Raw genomic sequence first — 15,676 nt, 5'->3', positions numbered from 1 at the left:
AGCTGGTGCAGGGACAAGATGGGGTAAGTGTTGGGTCAAGCTGGAGTTGGACTCCATCAGGGCACATTTGGACTTGGTGAGCCCTGGGAGACGGCAAAGCGCCGGGCGGCAAGGAGAGAGAAGGAACGTGCTGCCGGTGGATGCGAGAGGCAGCGCCAGCGGGGCGTCCCCCACTCCAAGGGGCACTTCTCCTGTCTCACCCAGGGTAGCCTCTCTCAGTTGTTCTGCTCAGGATCTGCACTCTGCGTACCGTTGGCACACCACATCTGCCTGGCCAGAGCAAGACACGGAGGCCAAGGGGAGCTCCTGCTTGGAAACAGGGTGGGAAAAAATATTATAAGGCAACAACACCTGGTGAAAGCCAAGTTAACACAAGGCACAACCGACACCAAGCAGATAGGACCTCTGCAAGCATGGAAACGACCTCAGGGGTCAGCAGAGCTTGCCAGACAGAGGAAGGCGTGCATCTTGGCATCCAACTATGGCTCTGCGTTCCTGTTCTATCCACCTAGATCCTCAGTAGACTTTTTGCGCTGAACAGAAGGCCACAGTTCTCCACCGCCACCTGTTGAACACAAACTACATTCTGGTAATGATGAAGGAATCACTTAGCCCTTTCCAAGGGACCAGGCACTTTCAACGCTGTCACCCAGGGAGGTCAGGAAGTGCAAGAGCATCTGGTGCTGCTGCCCCCAGTCTTAGAAGGAAAAAAGTATCCTTCACACACGGCAATGAACAGAATGGGGTAGGGAGGAGTAGCGGGCATCCCAGAAAAATCCCAGTGAAACACAGCCCTCACCAGAAGTCTGCCTAGGAGCCTACCGCTTCCTTCCACCACACTTGGCCAAACCTTACTAGATTGCATTTGGGTCATCGTAGAACCAACCAGGTGTACATTTCCATCCTGTAAAACAAAAGGAAGAAAAACATAACACAAAAGCATGAAATGGTACAGAACCTGAAAATAAAAGACAAATTGAAGTTCTCTGGGATCAACAGAAGGCACGGAGATCCCACCAGAACTGGGGAGCCCTAAGACGGGTAAAGGAAGAACACCCGGTGACAGCAAGGTGAGCACAAGCGACAACCAACAGCAAGCCCGTAGGACCGCTGCAAGCATGGGAAAAACCTCAGGGGTCAGCAGAGCTTGCCAGACAGAGGAAGGAGTGCGTCTTGGCGTCCATCTCTGGCTGTGGGTTCCTGCGGCGTCCACCAAATGCCTCATAGAGTCCTTGCAGCGCCCCGGACAACTGCACTTCTCCACTGCAACCTGCTCCGCACAGCACAAGACAAGTAGAGATTACCTTCTGGTCGGGATGAAGGAATCACTTACCCCTTATCCACGCTGAGGTCACATCCAACTCTGCAAGCTGGGGAGAGAAGAACAGGCAACGCCATCTGATGGTAGAGTCTCCTATCCTAGAATCAAAGTGAAAACCCTCAATAGTAGTACTGAAAAACACGGGTTAGGGAGGAACGCAAGTCGTTCTAAGAACCCCGAGTCATGCACAGCACTCACCAGCAGCCTGTTCTGGTGCCTACCTCTTCTCTTGGCATCACGCTTGGTCAACGCAGAGCCGTCTGCGTTTGGGTCACTGAAACTCCACCGAGGCGCCAACGGGCAACATGGAAGACAAGAAGAGAGAGAAGAGAAACACTCCATAACCTGTAGCAAACGCTCTGGAACCCAAAAGGCCAAGGACAGAGCCAAGCTTTGTGGGATCAGAAGGTGGCACTGAGATCCCATCAGAACTGGGGAGCCCTAAAGATGGGCAAAGGAAGAGGACCTGGTGACAGCAAGGTGAGAGTAAGGGACAACCGACACCAAGCCATTTCAATTTTATGGAAAAATACAGGTTGTTCTAGAAGCCCCAAGTCATACAAAACACTCACCGCAAGTCTGTTTTGAGCCTACCTCTTCGTTTTCCATCTCACTTGAGCAAACCTTACTAGACTACATTCGGGTTACTGCAGACACGAGAGGGATCAGTTGGCAGCCTGGGGGGGGGAAAAAAAAAAAAAAAAAAAAAAAAAAAACCCAAAAAAACCCCAAAAAGGTAGGAAGAGAAATATTGCATAACATGAAAAAAATGATACTGAACCTGGATATAAGAGAACAAACCCACGTTCTCTGGGATCAGCAGAAGGCACGGAGATCCCATCAGAACGGGGGACCCCTATGATGGGCAAAGGAAGAACACCCGGTGACAGCAAGGTGAGCACAAGCGACAACCAACAGCAAGCCCACTGAACCTCTGCAAAGCATGGGAACGACCTCAGGGGTCAGCAGAACTTGCCAGACAGAGGAAGGAGCGGATCTTGGCATCCATCTGTGCGTGCGGGTTCCTGCTGTGTCCACCAAGAGCCTCAGTAGAGCCCTTGCAGCGCGCAGGAGTGTCACAACACTCCACTGCCACCTGATGGAAACAAGACAACGTAAGTAGAGATCACCTTCTGATAATGAAATACAGCTCTCTTACCCCTTTCCAAGGATCAGGGCACGTCCAACGCCGCAACCTGGGGAGGTCAGGAATGACAGCGGCACCTGGTGGTGGAGCGTCCAGTCCTGGAAAGAAAGAAGAAACCTTCACGTTTGGTGCTGAACAACACGGGTTAGTTAGAAAGAGAGGGCATTCTAGGAACCCCGAGTCACGCACAGCACTCACCAGCAGCCTGTTCTGAAGCCTAGCTCTTCCTTTGGCATCACACACTTGGTCAACGCAGAGCCGTCTGCGTTTTGGTCACTGAAAACTCCACCGAGGCGCCAACGGGCAACATGGAAGACAAGAAGAGAAACACTCCATAACCCGTAGCAAACGCTCTGGAACCCAAAAGGCCAAGAACAGAGCCATGCCGACTGGGAGTGACAGAAGGCACCCACAGCCAGCAATGATGGGGAGCTCTAAGCCAGCTGGTGCAGGGACAAGATGGGGTAAGTGTTGGTCAAGCTGGAGTTGGACTCCATCAGGGCACATTTGGACTTGGTGAGCCCTGGGAGACGGCAAAGCGCCGGGCGGCAAGGAGAGAGAAGGAACGTGCTGCCGGTGGATGCGAGAGGCAGCGCCAGCGGGGCGTCCCCCACTCCAAGGGGCACTTCTCCTGTCTCACCCAGGGTAGCCTCTCTCAGTTGTTCTGCTCAGGATCTGCACTCTGCGTACCGTTGGCACACCACATCTGCCTGGCCAGAGCAAGACACGGAGGCCAAGGGGAGCTCCTGCTTGGAAACAGGGTGGGAAAAATATTATAAGGCAACAACACCTGGTGAAAGCCAAGTTAACACAAGGCACAACCGACACCAAGCAGGTAGGACCTCTGCAAGCATGGAAACGACCTCAGGGGTCAGCAGAGCTTGCCAGACAGAGGAAGGCGTGCATCTTGGCATCCAACTATGGCTCTGCGTTCCTGTTCTATCCACCTAGATCCTCAGTAGACTTTTTGCGCTGAACAGAAGGCCACAGTTCTCCACCGCCACCTGTTGAACACAAACTACATTCTGGTAATGATGAAGGAATCACTTAGCCCTTTCCAAGGGACCAGGCACTTTCAACGCTGTCACCCAGGGAGGTCAGGAAGTGCAAGAGCATCTGGTGCTGCTGCCCCCAGTCTTAGAAGGAAAAAAGTATCCTTCACACACGGCAATGAACAGAATGGGGTAGGGAGGAGTAGCGGGCATCCCAGAAAAATCCCAATGAAACACAGCCCTCACCAGAAGTCTGCCTAGGAGCCTACCGCTTCCTTTCCCACCACACTTGGCCAAACCTTACTAGATTGCATTTGGGTCATCGTAGAACCAACCAGGTGTACATTTCCATCCTGTAAAACAAAAGGAAGAAAAACATAACACAAAAGCATGAAATGGTACAGAACCTGAAAATAAAAGAACAAATTGAAGTTCTCTGGGATCAACAGAAGGCACGGAGATCCCACCAGAACTGGGGGAGCCCTAAGACGGGTAAAGGAAGAACACCCGGTGACAGCAAGGTGAGCACAAGCGACAACCAACAGCAAGCCCGTAGGACCGCTGCAAAGCATGGGAAAAACCTCAGGGGTCAGCAGAGCTTGCCAGACAGAGGAAGGAGTGCGTCTTGGCGTCCATCTCTGGCTGTGGGTTCCTGCGGCGTCCACCAAATGCCTCAATAGAGTCCTTGCAGCGCCCCGGACAACTGCACTTCTCCACTGCAACCTGCTCCGCACAGCACAAGACAAGTAGAGATTACCTTCTGGTCGGGATGAAGGAATCACTTACCCCTTATCCACGCTGAGGTCACATCCAACTCTGCAAGCTGGGGAGAGAAGAACAGGCAACGCCATCTGATGGTAGAGTCTCCTATCCTAGAATCAAAAAGTGAAAACCCTCAATAGTATACTGAAAAACACGGGTTAGGGAGGAACGCAAGTCGTTCTAAGAACCCCGAGTCATGCACAGCACATCACCAGCAGCCTGTTCTGGTGCCTACCTCTTCTCTTGGCATCACGCTTGGTCAACGCAGAGCCGTCTGCGTTTGGGTCACTGAAACTCCACCGAGGCGCCAACGGGCAACATGGAAGACAAGAAGAGAGAGAAGAGAAACACTCCATAACCTGTAGCAAACGCTCTGGAACCCAAAAGGCCAAGGACAGAGCCAAGCTTTGTGGGATCAGAAGGTGGCACTGAGATCCCATCAGAACTGGGGAGCCCTAAAGATGGGCAAAGGAAGAGGACCTGGTGACAGCAAGGTGAGAGTAAGGGACAACCGACACCAAGCCCATTTCAATTTTATGGAAAAATACAGGTTGTTCTAGAAGCCCCAAGTCATACAAAACACTCACCGCAAGTCTGTTTTGGAGCCTACCTCTTCGTTTTCCATCTCACTTGAGCAAACCTTACTAGACTACATTCGGGTTACTGCAGACACGAGAGGGATCAGTTGGCAGCCTGGGGGGGGAAAAAAAAAAAAAAAAAAAACCCCAAAAACCCCAAAAAGGTAGGAAGAGAAATATTGCATAACATGAAAAAATGATACTGAACCTGGATATAAGAGAACAAACCCACGTTCTCTGGGATCAGCAGAAGGCACGGAGATCCCATCAGAACGGGGGACCCCTATGATGGGCAAAGGAGAACACCCGGTGACAGCAAGGTGAGCACAAGCGACAACCAACAGCAAGCCACTGAACCTCTGCAAGCATGGGAACGACCTCAGGGGTCAGCAGAACTTGCCAGACAGAGGAAGGAGCGGATCTTGGCATCCATCTGTGCGTGCGGGTTCCTGCTGTGTCCACCAAGAGCCTCAGTAGAGCCCTTGCAGCGCGCAGGAGTGTCACAACACTCCACTGCCACCTGATGGAAACAAGACAACGTAAGTAGAGATCACCTTCTGATAATGAAATACAGCTCTCTTACCCCTTTCCAAGGATCAGGGCACGTCCAACGCCGCAACCTGGGAGGTCAGGAATGACAGCGGCACCTGGTGGTGGAGCGTCCAGTCCTGGAAAGAAAGAAGAAACCTTCACGTTTGGTGCTGAACAACACGGGTTAGTTTAGAAAGAGAGGGCATTCTAGGAACCCCGAGTCACGCACAGCACTCACCAGCAGCCTGTTCTGAAGCCTAGCTCTTCCTTTGGCATCACGCTTGGTCAACGCAGAGCCGTCTGCGTTTTGGTCACTGAAACTCCACCGAGGCGCCAACGGGCAACATGGAAGACAAGAAGAGAAACACTCCATAACCCGTAGCAAACGCTCTGGAACCCAAAAGGCCAAGAACAGAGCCATGCCGACTGGGAGTGACAGAAGGCACCCACAGCCAGCAAATGATGGGGAGCTCTAAGCCAGCTGGTGCAGGGACAAGATGGGGTAAGTGTTTGGTCAAGCTGGAGTTGGACTCCATCAGGGCACATTTGGACTTGGTGAGCCCTGGGAGACGGCAAAGCGCCGGGCGCAAGGAGAGAGAAGGAACGTGCTGCCGGTGGATGCGAGAGGCAGCGCCAGCGGGGCGTCCCCCACTCCAAGGGGCACTTCTCCTGTCTCACCCAGGGTAGCCTCTCTCAGTTGTTCTGCTCAGGATCTGCACTCTGCGTACCGTTGGCACACCACATCTGCCTGGCCAGAGCAAGACACGGAGGCCAAGGGGAGCTCCTGCTTGGAAACAGGGTGGGAAAAATATTATAAGGCAACAACACCTGGTGAAAGCCAAGTTAACACAAGGCACAACCGACACCAAGCAGATAGGACCTCTGCAAGCATGGAAACGACCTCAGGGGTCAGCAGAGCTTGCCAGACAGAGGAAGGCGTGCATCTTGGCATCCAACTATGGCTCTGCGTTCCTGTTCTATCCACCTAGATCCTCAGTAGACTTTTTGCGCTGAACAGAAGGCCACAGTTCTCCACCGCCACCTGTTGAACACAAACTACATTCTGGTAATGATGAAGGAATCACTTAGCCCTTTCCAAGGGACCAGGCACTTTCAACGCTGTCACCCAGGAGGTCAGGAAGTGCAAGAGCATCTGGTGCTGCTGCCCCCAGTCTTAGAAGGAAAAAAGTATCCTTCACACACGGCAATGAACAGAATGGGGTAGGGAGGAGTAGCGGGCATCCCAGAAAAATCCCAGTGAAACACAGCCCTCACCAGAAGTCTGCCTAGGAGCCTACCGCTTCCTTTCCCACCACACTTGGCCAAACCTTACTAGATTGCATTTGGGTCATCGTAGAACCAACCAGGTGTACATTTCCATCCTGTAAAACAAAAGGAAGAAAAACATAACACAAAAGCATGAAATGGTACAGAACCTGAAAATAAAAGAACAAATTGAAGTTCTCTGGGATCAACAGAAGGCACGGAGATCCCACCAGAAACTGGGGAGCCCTAAGACGGGTAAAGGAAGAACACCCGGTGACAGCAAGGTGAGGCACAAGCGACAACCAACAGCAAGCCCGTAGGACCGCTGCAAGCATGGGAAAAAACCTCAGGGGTCAGCAGAGCTTGCCAGACAGAGGAAGGAGTGCGTCTTGGCGTCCATCTCTGGCTGTGGGTTCCTGCGGCGTCCACCAAATGCCTCAATAGAGTCCTTGCAGCGCCCCGGACAACTGCACTTCTCCACTGCAACCTGCTCCGCACAGCACAAGACAAGTAGAGATTACCTTCTGGTCGGGATGAAGGAATCACTTACCCCTTATCCACGCTGAGGTCACATCCAACTCTGCAAGCTGGGGAGAGAAGAACAGGCAACGCCATCTGATGGTAGAGTCTCCTATCCTAGAATCAAAGTGAAAACCCTCAATAGTAGTACTGAAAAACACGGGTTAGGGAGGAACGCAAGTCGTTCTAAGAACCCCGAGTCATGCACAGCACTCACCAGCAGCCTGTTCTGGTGCCTACCTCTTCTCTTGGCATCACGCTTGGTCAACGCAGAGCCGTCTGCGTTTGGGTCACTGAAACTCCACCGAGGCGCCAACGGGCAACATGGAAGACAAGAAGAGAGAGAAGAGAAACACTCCATAACCTGTAGCAAACGCTCTGGAACCCAAAAGGCCAAGGACAGAGCCAAGCTTTGTGGGATCAGAAGGTGGCACTGAGATCCCATCAGAACTGGGGAGCCTAAAGATGGGCAAAGGAAGAGGACCTGGTGACAGCAAGGTGAGAGTAAGGGACAACCGACACCAAGCCCATTTCAATTTTATGGAAAAATACAGGTTGTTCTAGAAGCCCCAAGTCATACAAAACACTCACCGCAAGTCTGTTTTGGAGCCTACCTCTTCGTTTTCCATCTCACTTGAGCAAACCTTACTAGACTACATTCGGGTTACTGCAGACACGAGAGGGATCAGTTGGCAGCCTGGGGGGGGAAAAAAAAAAAAAAAAAAAAAAAAACCCAAAAAAACCCCAAAAAGGTAGGAAGAGAAATATTGCATAACATGAAAAAAATGATACTGAACCTGGATATAAGAGAACAAACCCACGTTCTCTGGGATCAGCAGAAGGCACGGAGATCCCATCAGAACGGGGGACCCCTATGATGGGCAAAGGAAGAACACCCGGTGACAGCAAGGTGAGCACAAGCGACAACCAACAGCAAGCCCACTGAACCTCTGCAAGCATGGGAACGACCTCAGGGGTCAGCAGAACTTGCCAGACAGAGGAAGGAGCGGATCTTGGCATCCATCTGTGCGTGCGGGTTCCTGCTGTGTCCACCAAGAGCCTCAGTAGAGCCCTTGCAGCGCGCAGGAGTGTCACAACACTCCACTGCCACCTGATGGAAACAAGACACGTAAGTAGAGATCACCTTCTGATAATGAAATACAGCTCTCTTACCCCTTTCCAAGGATCAGGGCACGTCCAACGCCGCAACCTGGGGAGGTCAGGAATGACAGCGGCACCTGGTGGTGGAGCGTCCAGTCCTGGAAAGAAAGAAGAAACCTTCACGTTTGGTGCTGAACACACGGGTTAGTTAGAAAGAGAGGGCATTCTAGGAACCCCGAGTCACGCACAGCACTCACCAGCAGCCTGTTCTGAAGCCTAGCTCTTCCTTTGGCATCACACTTGGTCAACGCAGAGCCGTCTGCGTTTGGTCACTGAAACTCCACCGAGGCGCCAACGGGCAACATGGAAGACAAGAAGAGAAACACTCCATAACCCGTAGCAAACGCTCTGGAACCCAAAAGGCCAAGAACAGAGCCATGCCGACTGGGAGTGACAGAAGGCACCCACAGCCAGCAATGATGGGGAGCTCTAAGCCAGCTGGGTGCAGGGACAAGATGGGGTAAGTGTTGGTCAAGCTGGAGTTGGACTCCATCAGGGCACATTTGGACTTGGTGAGCCCTGGGAGACGGCAAAGCGCCGGGCGGCAAGGAGAGAGAAGGAACGTGCTGCCGGTGGATGCGAGAGGCAGCGCCAGCGGGGCGTCCCCCACTCCAAGGGGCACTTCTCCTGTCTCACCCAGGGTAGCCTCTCTCAGTTGTTCTGCTCAGGATCTGCACTCTGCGTACCGTTGGCACACCACATCTGCCTGGCCAGAGCAAGACACGGAGGCCAAGGGGAGCTCCTGCTTGGAAACAGGGTGGGAAAAATATTATAAGGCAACAACACCTGGTGAAAGCCAAGTTAACACAAGGCACAACCGACACCAAGCAGATAGGACCTCTGCAAGCATGGAAACGACCTCAGGGGTCAGCAGAGCTTGCCAGACAGAGGAAGGCGTGCATCTTGGCATCCAACTATGGCTCTGCGTTCCTGTTCTATCCACCTAGATCCTCAGTAGACTTTTTGCGCTGAACAGAAGGCCACAGTTCTCCACCGCCACCTGTTGAACACAAACTACATTCTGGTAATGATGAAGGAATCACTTAGCCCTTTCCAAGGGACCAGGCACTTTCAACGCTGTCACCCAGGGAGGTCAGGAAGTGCAAGAGCATCTGGTGCTGCTGCCCCCAGTCTTAGAAGGAAAAAAGTATCCTTCACACACGGCAATGAACAGAATGGGGTAGGGAGGAGTAGCGGGCATCCCAGAAAAATCCCAGTGAAACACAGCCCTCACCAGAAGTCTGCCTAGGAGCCTACCGCTTCCTTTCCCACCACACTTGGCCAAACCTTACTAGATTGCATTTGGGTCATCGTAGAACCAACCAGGTGTACATTTCCATCCTGTAAAACAAAAGGAAGAAAAACATAACACAAAAGCATGAAATGGTACAGAACCTGAAAATAAAAGAACAAATTGAAGTTCTCTGGGATCAACAGAAGGCACGGAGATCCCACCAGAACTGGGGAGCCCTAAGACGGGTAAAGGAAGAACACCCGGTGACAGCAAGGTGAGCACAAGCGACAACCAACAGCAAGCCCGTAGGACCGCTGCAAGCATGGGAAAAAACCTCAGGGGTCAGCAGAGCTTGCCAGACAGAGGAAGGAGTGCGTCTTGGCGTCCATCTCTGGCTGTGGGTTCCTGCGGCGTCCACCAAATGCCTCAATAGAGTCCTTGCAGCGCCCCGGACAACTGCACTTCTCCACTGCAACCTGCTCCGCACAGCACAAGACAAGTAGAGATTACCTTCTGGTCGGGATGAAGGAATCACTTACCCCTTATCCACGCTGAGGTCACATCCAACTCTGCAAGCTGGGGAGAGAAGAACAGGCAACGCCATCTGATGGTAGAGTCTCCTATCCTAGAATCAAAGTGAAAACCCTCAATAGTAGTACTGAAAAACACGGGTTAGGGAGGAACGCAAGTCGTTCTAAGAACCCCGAGTCATGCACAGCACTCACCAGCAGCCTGTTCTGGTGCCTACCTCTTCTCTTGGCATCACGCTTGGTCAACGCAGAGCCGTCTGCGTTTGGGTCACTGAAACTCCACCGAGGCGCCAACGGGCAACATGGAAGACAAGAAGAGAGAGAAGAGAAACACTCCATAACCTGTAGCAAACGCTCTGGAACCCAAAAGGCCAAGGACAGAGCCAAGCTTTGTGGGATCAGAAGGTGGCACTGAGATCCCATCAGAACTGGGGAGCCCTAAAGATGGGCAAAGGAAGAGGACCTGGTGACAGCAAGGTGAGAGTAAGGGACAACCGACACCAAGCCCATTTCAATTTTATGGAAAAATACAGGTTGTTCTAGAAGCCCCAAGTCATACAAAACACTCACCGCAAGTCTGTTTTGGAGCCTACCTCTTCGTTTTCCATCTCACTTGAGCAAACCTTACTAGACTACATTCGGGTTACTGCAGACACGAGAGGGATCAGTTGGCAGCCTGGGGGGGGAAAAAAAAAAAAAAAAAAAAAAAAAACCCAAAAAAACCCCAAAAAGGTAGGAAGAGAAATATTGCATAACATGAAAAAATGATACTGAACCTGGATATAAGAGAACAAACCACGTTCTCTGGGATCAGCAGAAGGCACGGAGATCCCATCAGAACGGGGGACCCCTATGATGGGCAAAGGAAGAACACCCGGTGACAGCAAGGTGAGCACAAGCGACAACCAACAGCAAGCCCACTGAACCTCTGCAAGCATGGGAACGACCTCAGGGGTCAGCAGAACTTGCCAGACAGAGGAAGGAGCGGATCTTGGCATCCATCTGTGCGTGCGGGTTCCTGCTGTGTCCACCAAGAGCCTCAGTAGAGCCCTTGCAGCGCGCAGGAGTGTCACAACACTCCACTGCCACCTGATGGAAACAAGACAACGTAAGTAGAGATCACCTTCTGATAATGAAATACAGCTCTCTTACCCCTTTCCAAGGATCAGGGCACGTCCAACGCCGCAACCTGGGGAGGTCAGGAATGACAGCGGCACCTGGTGGTGGAGCGTCCAGTCCTGGAAAGAAAGAAGAAACCTTCACGTTTGGTGCTGAACAACACGGGTTAGTTAGAAAGAGAGGGCATTCTAGGAACCCCGAGTCACGCACAGCACTCACCAGCAGCCTGTTCTGAAGCCTAGCTCTTCCTTTGGCATCACACTTGGTCAACGCAGAGCCGTCTGCGTTTTGGTCACTGAAACTCCACCGAGGCGCCAACGGGCAACATGGAAGACAAGAAGAGAAACACTCCATAACCCGTAGCAAACGCTCTGGAACCCAAAAGGCAAAGAACAGAGCCATGCCGACTGGGAGTGACAGAAGGCACCCACAGCCAGCAATGATGGGGAGCTCTAAGCCAGCTGGTGCAGGGACAAGATGGGGTAAGTGTTGGTCAAGCTGGAGTTGGACTCCATCAGGGCACATTTGGACTTGGTGAGCCCTGGGAGACGGCAAAGCGCCGGGCGGCAAGGAGAGAGAAGGAACGTGCTGCCGGTGGATGCGAGAGGCAGCGCCAGCGGGGCGTCCCCCACTCCAAGGGGCACTTCTCCTGTCTCACCCAGGGTAGCCTCTCTCAGTTGTTCTGCTCAGGATCTGCACTCTGCGTACCGTTGGCACACCACATCTGCCTGGCCAGAGCAAGACACGGAGGCCAAGGGGAGCTCCTGCTTGGAAACAGGGTGGGAAAAAATATTATAAGGCAACAACACCTGGTGAAAGCCAAGTTAACACAAGGCACAACCGACACCAAGCAGATAGGACCTCTGCAAGCATGGAAACGACCTCAGGGGTCAGCAGAGCTTGCCAGACAGAGGAAGGCGTGCATCTTGGCATCCAACTATGGCTCTGCGTTCCTGTTCTATCCACCTAGATCCTCAGTAGACTTTTTGCGCTGAACAGAAGGCCACAGTTCTCCACCGCCACCTGTTGAACACAAACTACATTCTGGTAATGATGAAGGAATCACTTAGCCCTTTCCAAGGGACCAGGCACTTTCAACGCTGTCACCCAGGGAGGTCAGGAAGTGCAAGAGCATCTGGTGCTGCTGCCCCCAGTCTTAGAAGGAAAAAAGTATCCTTCACACACGGCAATGAACAGAATGGGGTAGGGAGGAGTAGCGGGCATCCCAGAAAAATCCCAATGAAACACAGCCCTCACCAGAAGTCTGCCTAGGAGCCTACCGCTTCCTTTCCCACCACACTTGGCCAAACCTTACTAGATTGCATTTGGGTCATCGTAGAACCAACCAGGTGTACATTTCCATCCTGTAAAACAAAAGGAAGAAAAACATAACACAAAAGCATGAAATGGTACAGAACCTGAAAATAAAAGAACAAATTGAAGTTCTCTGGGATCAACAGAAGGCACGGAGATCCCACCAGAACTGGGGAGCCCTAAGACGGGTAAAGGAAGAACACCCGGTGACAGCAAGGTGAGCACAAGCGACAACCAACAGCAAGCCCGTAGGACCGCTGCAAGCATGGGAAAAACCTCAGGGGTCAGCAGAGCTTGCCAGACAGAGGAAGGAGTGCGTCTTGGCGTCCATCTCTGGCTGTGGGTTCCTGCGGCGTCCACCAAATGCCTCAATAGAGTCCTTGCAGCGCCCCGGACAACTGCACTTCTCCACTGCAACCTGCTCCGCACAGCACAAGACAAGTAGAGATTACCTTCTGGTCGGGATGAAGGAATCACTTACCCCTTATCCACGCTGAGGTCACATCCAACTCTGCAAGCTGGGGAGAGAAGAACAGGCAACGCCATCTGATGGTAGAGTCTCCTATCCTAGAATCAAAGTGAAAACCCTCAATAGTAGTACTGAAAAACACGGGTTAGGGAGGAACGCAAGTCGTTCTAAGAACCCCGAGTCATGCACAGCACTCACCAGCAGCCTGTTCTGGTGCCTACCTCTTCTCTTGGCATCACGCTTGGTCAACGCAGAGCCGTCTGCGTTTGGGTCACTGAAACTCCACCGAGGCGCCAACGGGCAACATGGAAGACAAGAAGAGAGAGAAGAGAAACACTCCATAACCTGTAGCAAACGCTCTGGAACCCAAAAGGCCAAGGACAGAGCCAAGCTTTGTGGGATCAGAAGGTGGCACTGAGATCCCATCAGAACTGGGGAGCCCTAAAGATGGGCAAAGGAAGAGGACCTGGTGACAGCAAGGTGAGAGTAAGGGACAACCGACACCAAGCCCATTTCAATTTTATGGAAAAATACAGGTTGTTCTAGAAGCCCCAAGTCATACAAAACACTCACCGCAAGTCTGTTTTGGAGCCTACCTCTTCGTTTTCCATCTCACTTGAGCAAACCTTACTAGACTACATTCGGGTTACTGCAGACACGAGAGGGATCAGTTGGCAGCCTGGGGGGGGAAAAAAAAAAAAAAAAAAAAAAAAACCCAAAAAAACCCCAAAAAGGTAGGAAGAGAAATATTGCATAACATGAAAAAATGATACTGAACCTGGATATAAGAGAACAAACCCACGTTCTCTGGGATCAGCAGAAGGCACGGAGATCCCATCAGAACGGGGGACCCCTATGATGGGCAAAGGAAGAACACCCGGTGACAGCAAGGTGAGCACAAGCGACAACCAACAGCAAGCCCACTGAACCTCTGCAAGCATGGGAACGACCTCAGGGGTCAGCAGAACTTGCCAGACAGAGGAAGGAGCGGATCTTGGCATCCATCTGTGCGTGCGGGTTCCTGCTGTGTCCACCAAGAGCCTCAGTAGAGCCCTTGCAGCGCGCAGGAGTGTCACAACACTCCACTGCCACCTGATGGAAACAAGACAACGTAAGTAGAGATCACCTTCTGATAATGAAATACAGCTCTCTTACCCCTTTCCAAGGATCAGGGCACGTCCAACGCCGCAACCTGGGGAGGTCAGGAATGACAGCGGCACCTGGTGGTGGAGCGTCCAGTCCTGGAAAGAAAGAAGAAACCTTCACGTTTGGTGCTGAACAACACGGGTTAGTTAGAAAGAGAGGGCATTCTAGGAACCCCGAGTCACGCACAGCACTCACCAGCAGCCTGTTCTGAAGCCTAGCTCTTCCTTTGGCATCACACTTGGTCAACGCAGAGCCGTCTGCGTTTTGGTCACTGAAACTCCACCGAGGCGCCAACGGGCAACATGGAAGACAAGAAGAGAAACACTCCATAACCCGTAGCAAACGCTCTGGAACCCAAAAGGCCAAGAACAGAGCCATGCCGACTGGGAGTGACAGAAGGCACCCACAGCCAGCAATGATGGGGAGCTCTAAGCCAGCTGGTGCAGGGACAAGATGGGGTAAGTGTTGGTCAAGCTGGAGTTGGACTCCATCAGGGCACATTTGGACTTGGTGAGCCCTGGGAGACGGCAAAGCGCCGGGCGGCAAGGAGAGAGAAGGAACGTGCTGCCGGTGGATGCGAGAGGCAGCGCCAGCGGGGCGTCCCCCACTCCAAGGGGCACTTCTCCTGTCTCACCCAGGGTAGCCTCTCTCAGTTGTTCTGCTCAGGATCTGCACTCTGCGTACCGTTGGCACACCACATCTGCCTGGCCAGAGCAAGACACGGAGGCCAAGGGGAGCTCCTGCTTGGAAACAGGGTGGGAAAAATATTATAAGGCAACAACACCTGGTGAAAGCCAAGTTAACACAAGGCACAACCGACACCAAGCAGATAGGACCTCTGCAAGCATGGAAACGACCTCAGGGGTCAGCAGAGCTTGCCAGACAGAGGAAGGCGTGCATCTTGGCATCCAACTATGGCTCTGCGTTCCTGTTCTATCCACCTAGATCCTCAGTAGACTTTTTGCGCTGAACAGAAGGCCACAGTTCTCCACCGCCACCTGTTGAACACAAACTACATTCTGGTAATGATGAAGGAATCACTTAGCCCTTTCCAAGGGACCAGGCACTTTCAACGCTGTCACCCAGGGAGGTCAGGAAGTGCAAGAGCATCTGGTGCTGCTGCCCCCAGTCTTAGAAGGAAAAAAGTATCCTTCACACACGGCAATGAACAGAATGGGGTAGGGAGGAGTAGCGGGCATCCCAGAAAAATCCCAGTGAAACACAGCCCTCACCAGAAGTCTGCCTAGGAGCCTACCGCTTCCTTTCCCACCACACTTGGCCAAACCTTACTAGATTGCATTTGGGTCATCGTAGAACCAACCAGGTGTACATTTCCATCCTGTAAAACAAAAGGAAGAAAAACATAACACAAAAGCATGAAATGGTACAGAACCTGAAAATAAAAGAACAAATTGAAGTTCTCTGGGATCAACAGAAGGCACGGAGATCCCACCAGAACTGGGGAGCCCTAAGACGGGTAAAGGAAGAACACCCGGTGACAGCAAGGTGAGCACAAGCGACAACCAACAGCAAGCCCGTAGGACCGCTGCAAGCATGGGAAAAACCTCAGGGGTCAGCAGAGCTTGC

At 52.3% G+C, this 15,676-nt stretch overlaps 1 long non-coding RNA gene across 1 annotated transcript; it reads right to left on the bottom strand.

Annotated features, from left to right (window-relative positions):
* Positions 1 to 8,075: 8,075 nt before the first annotated feature.
* Positions 8,076 to 8,541, bottom strand: LOC121113290. Its single transcript, XR_005860546.1, has 3 exons — positions 8,475 to 8,541; positions 8,290 to 8,375; positions 8,076 to 8,227 (listed from the first exon to the last, which is right to left on the bottom strand). It is a non-coding gene; the product is annotated as an uncharacterized LOC121113290 (long non-coding RNA).
* Between the last annotated feature and the right edge of the window lie 7,135 nt (positions 8,542 to 15,676).

This window comes from Gallus gallus, chromosome 5 (genome assembly GCF_016699485.2).
Source record: "Gallus gallus isolate bGalGal1 chromosome 5, bGalGal1.mat.broiler.GRCg7b, whole genome shotgun sequence".
Classification (NCBI taxonomy): domain Eukaryota; kingdom Metazoa; phylum Chordata; class Aves; order Galliformes; family Phasianidae; genus Gallus; species Gallus gallus.
This window is presented reverse-complemented; position numbering and strand designations above follow the sequence as displayed.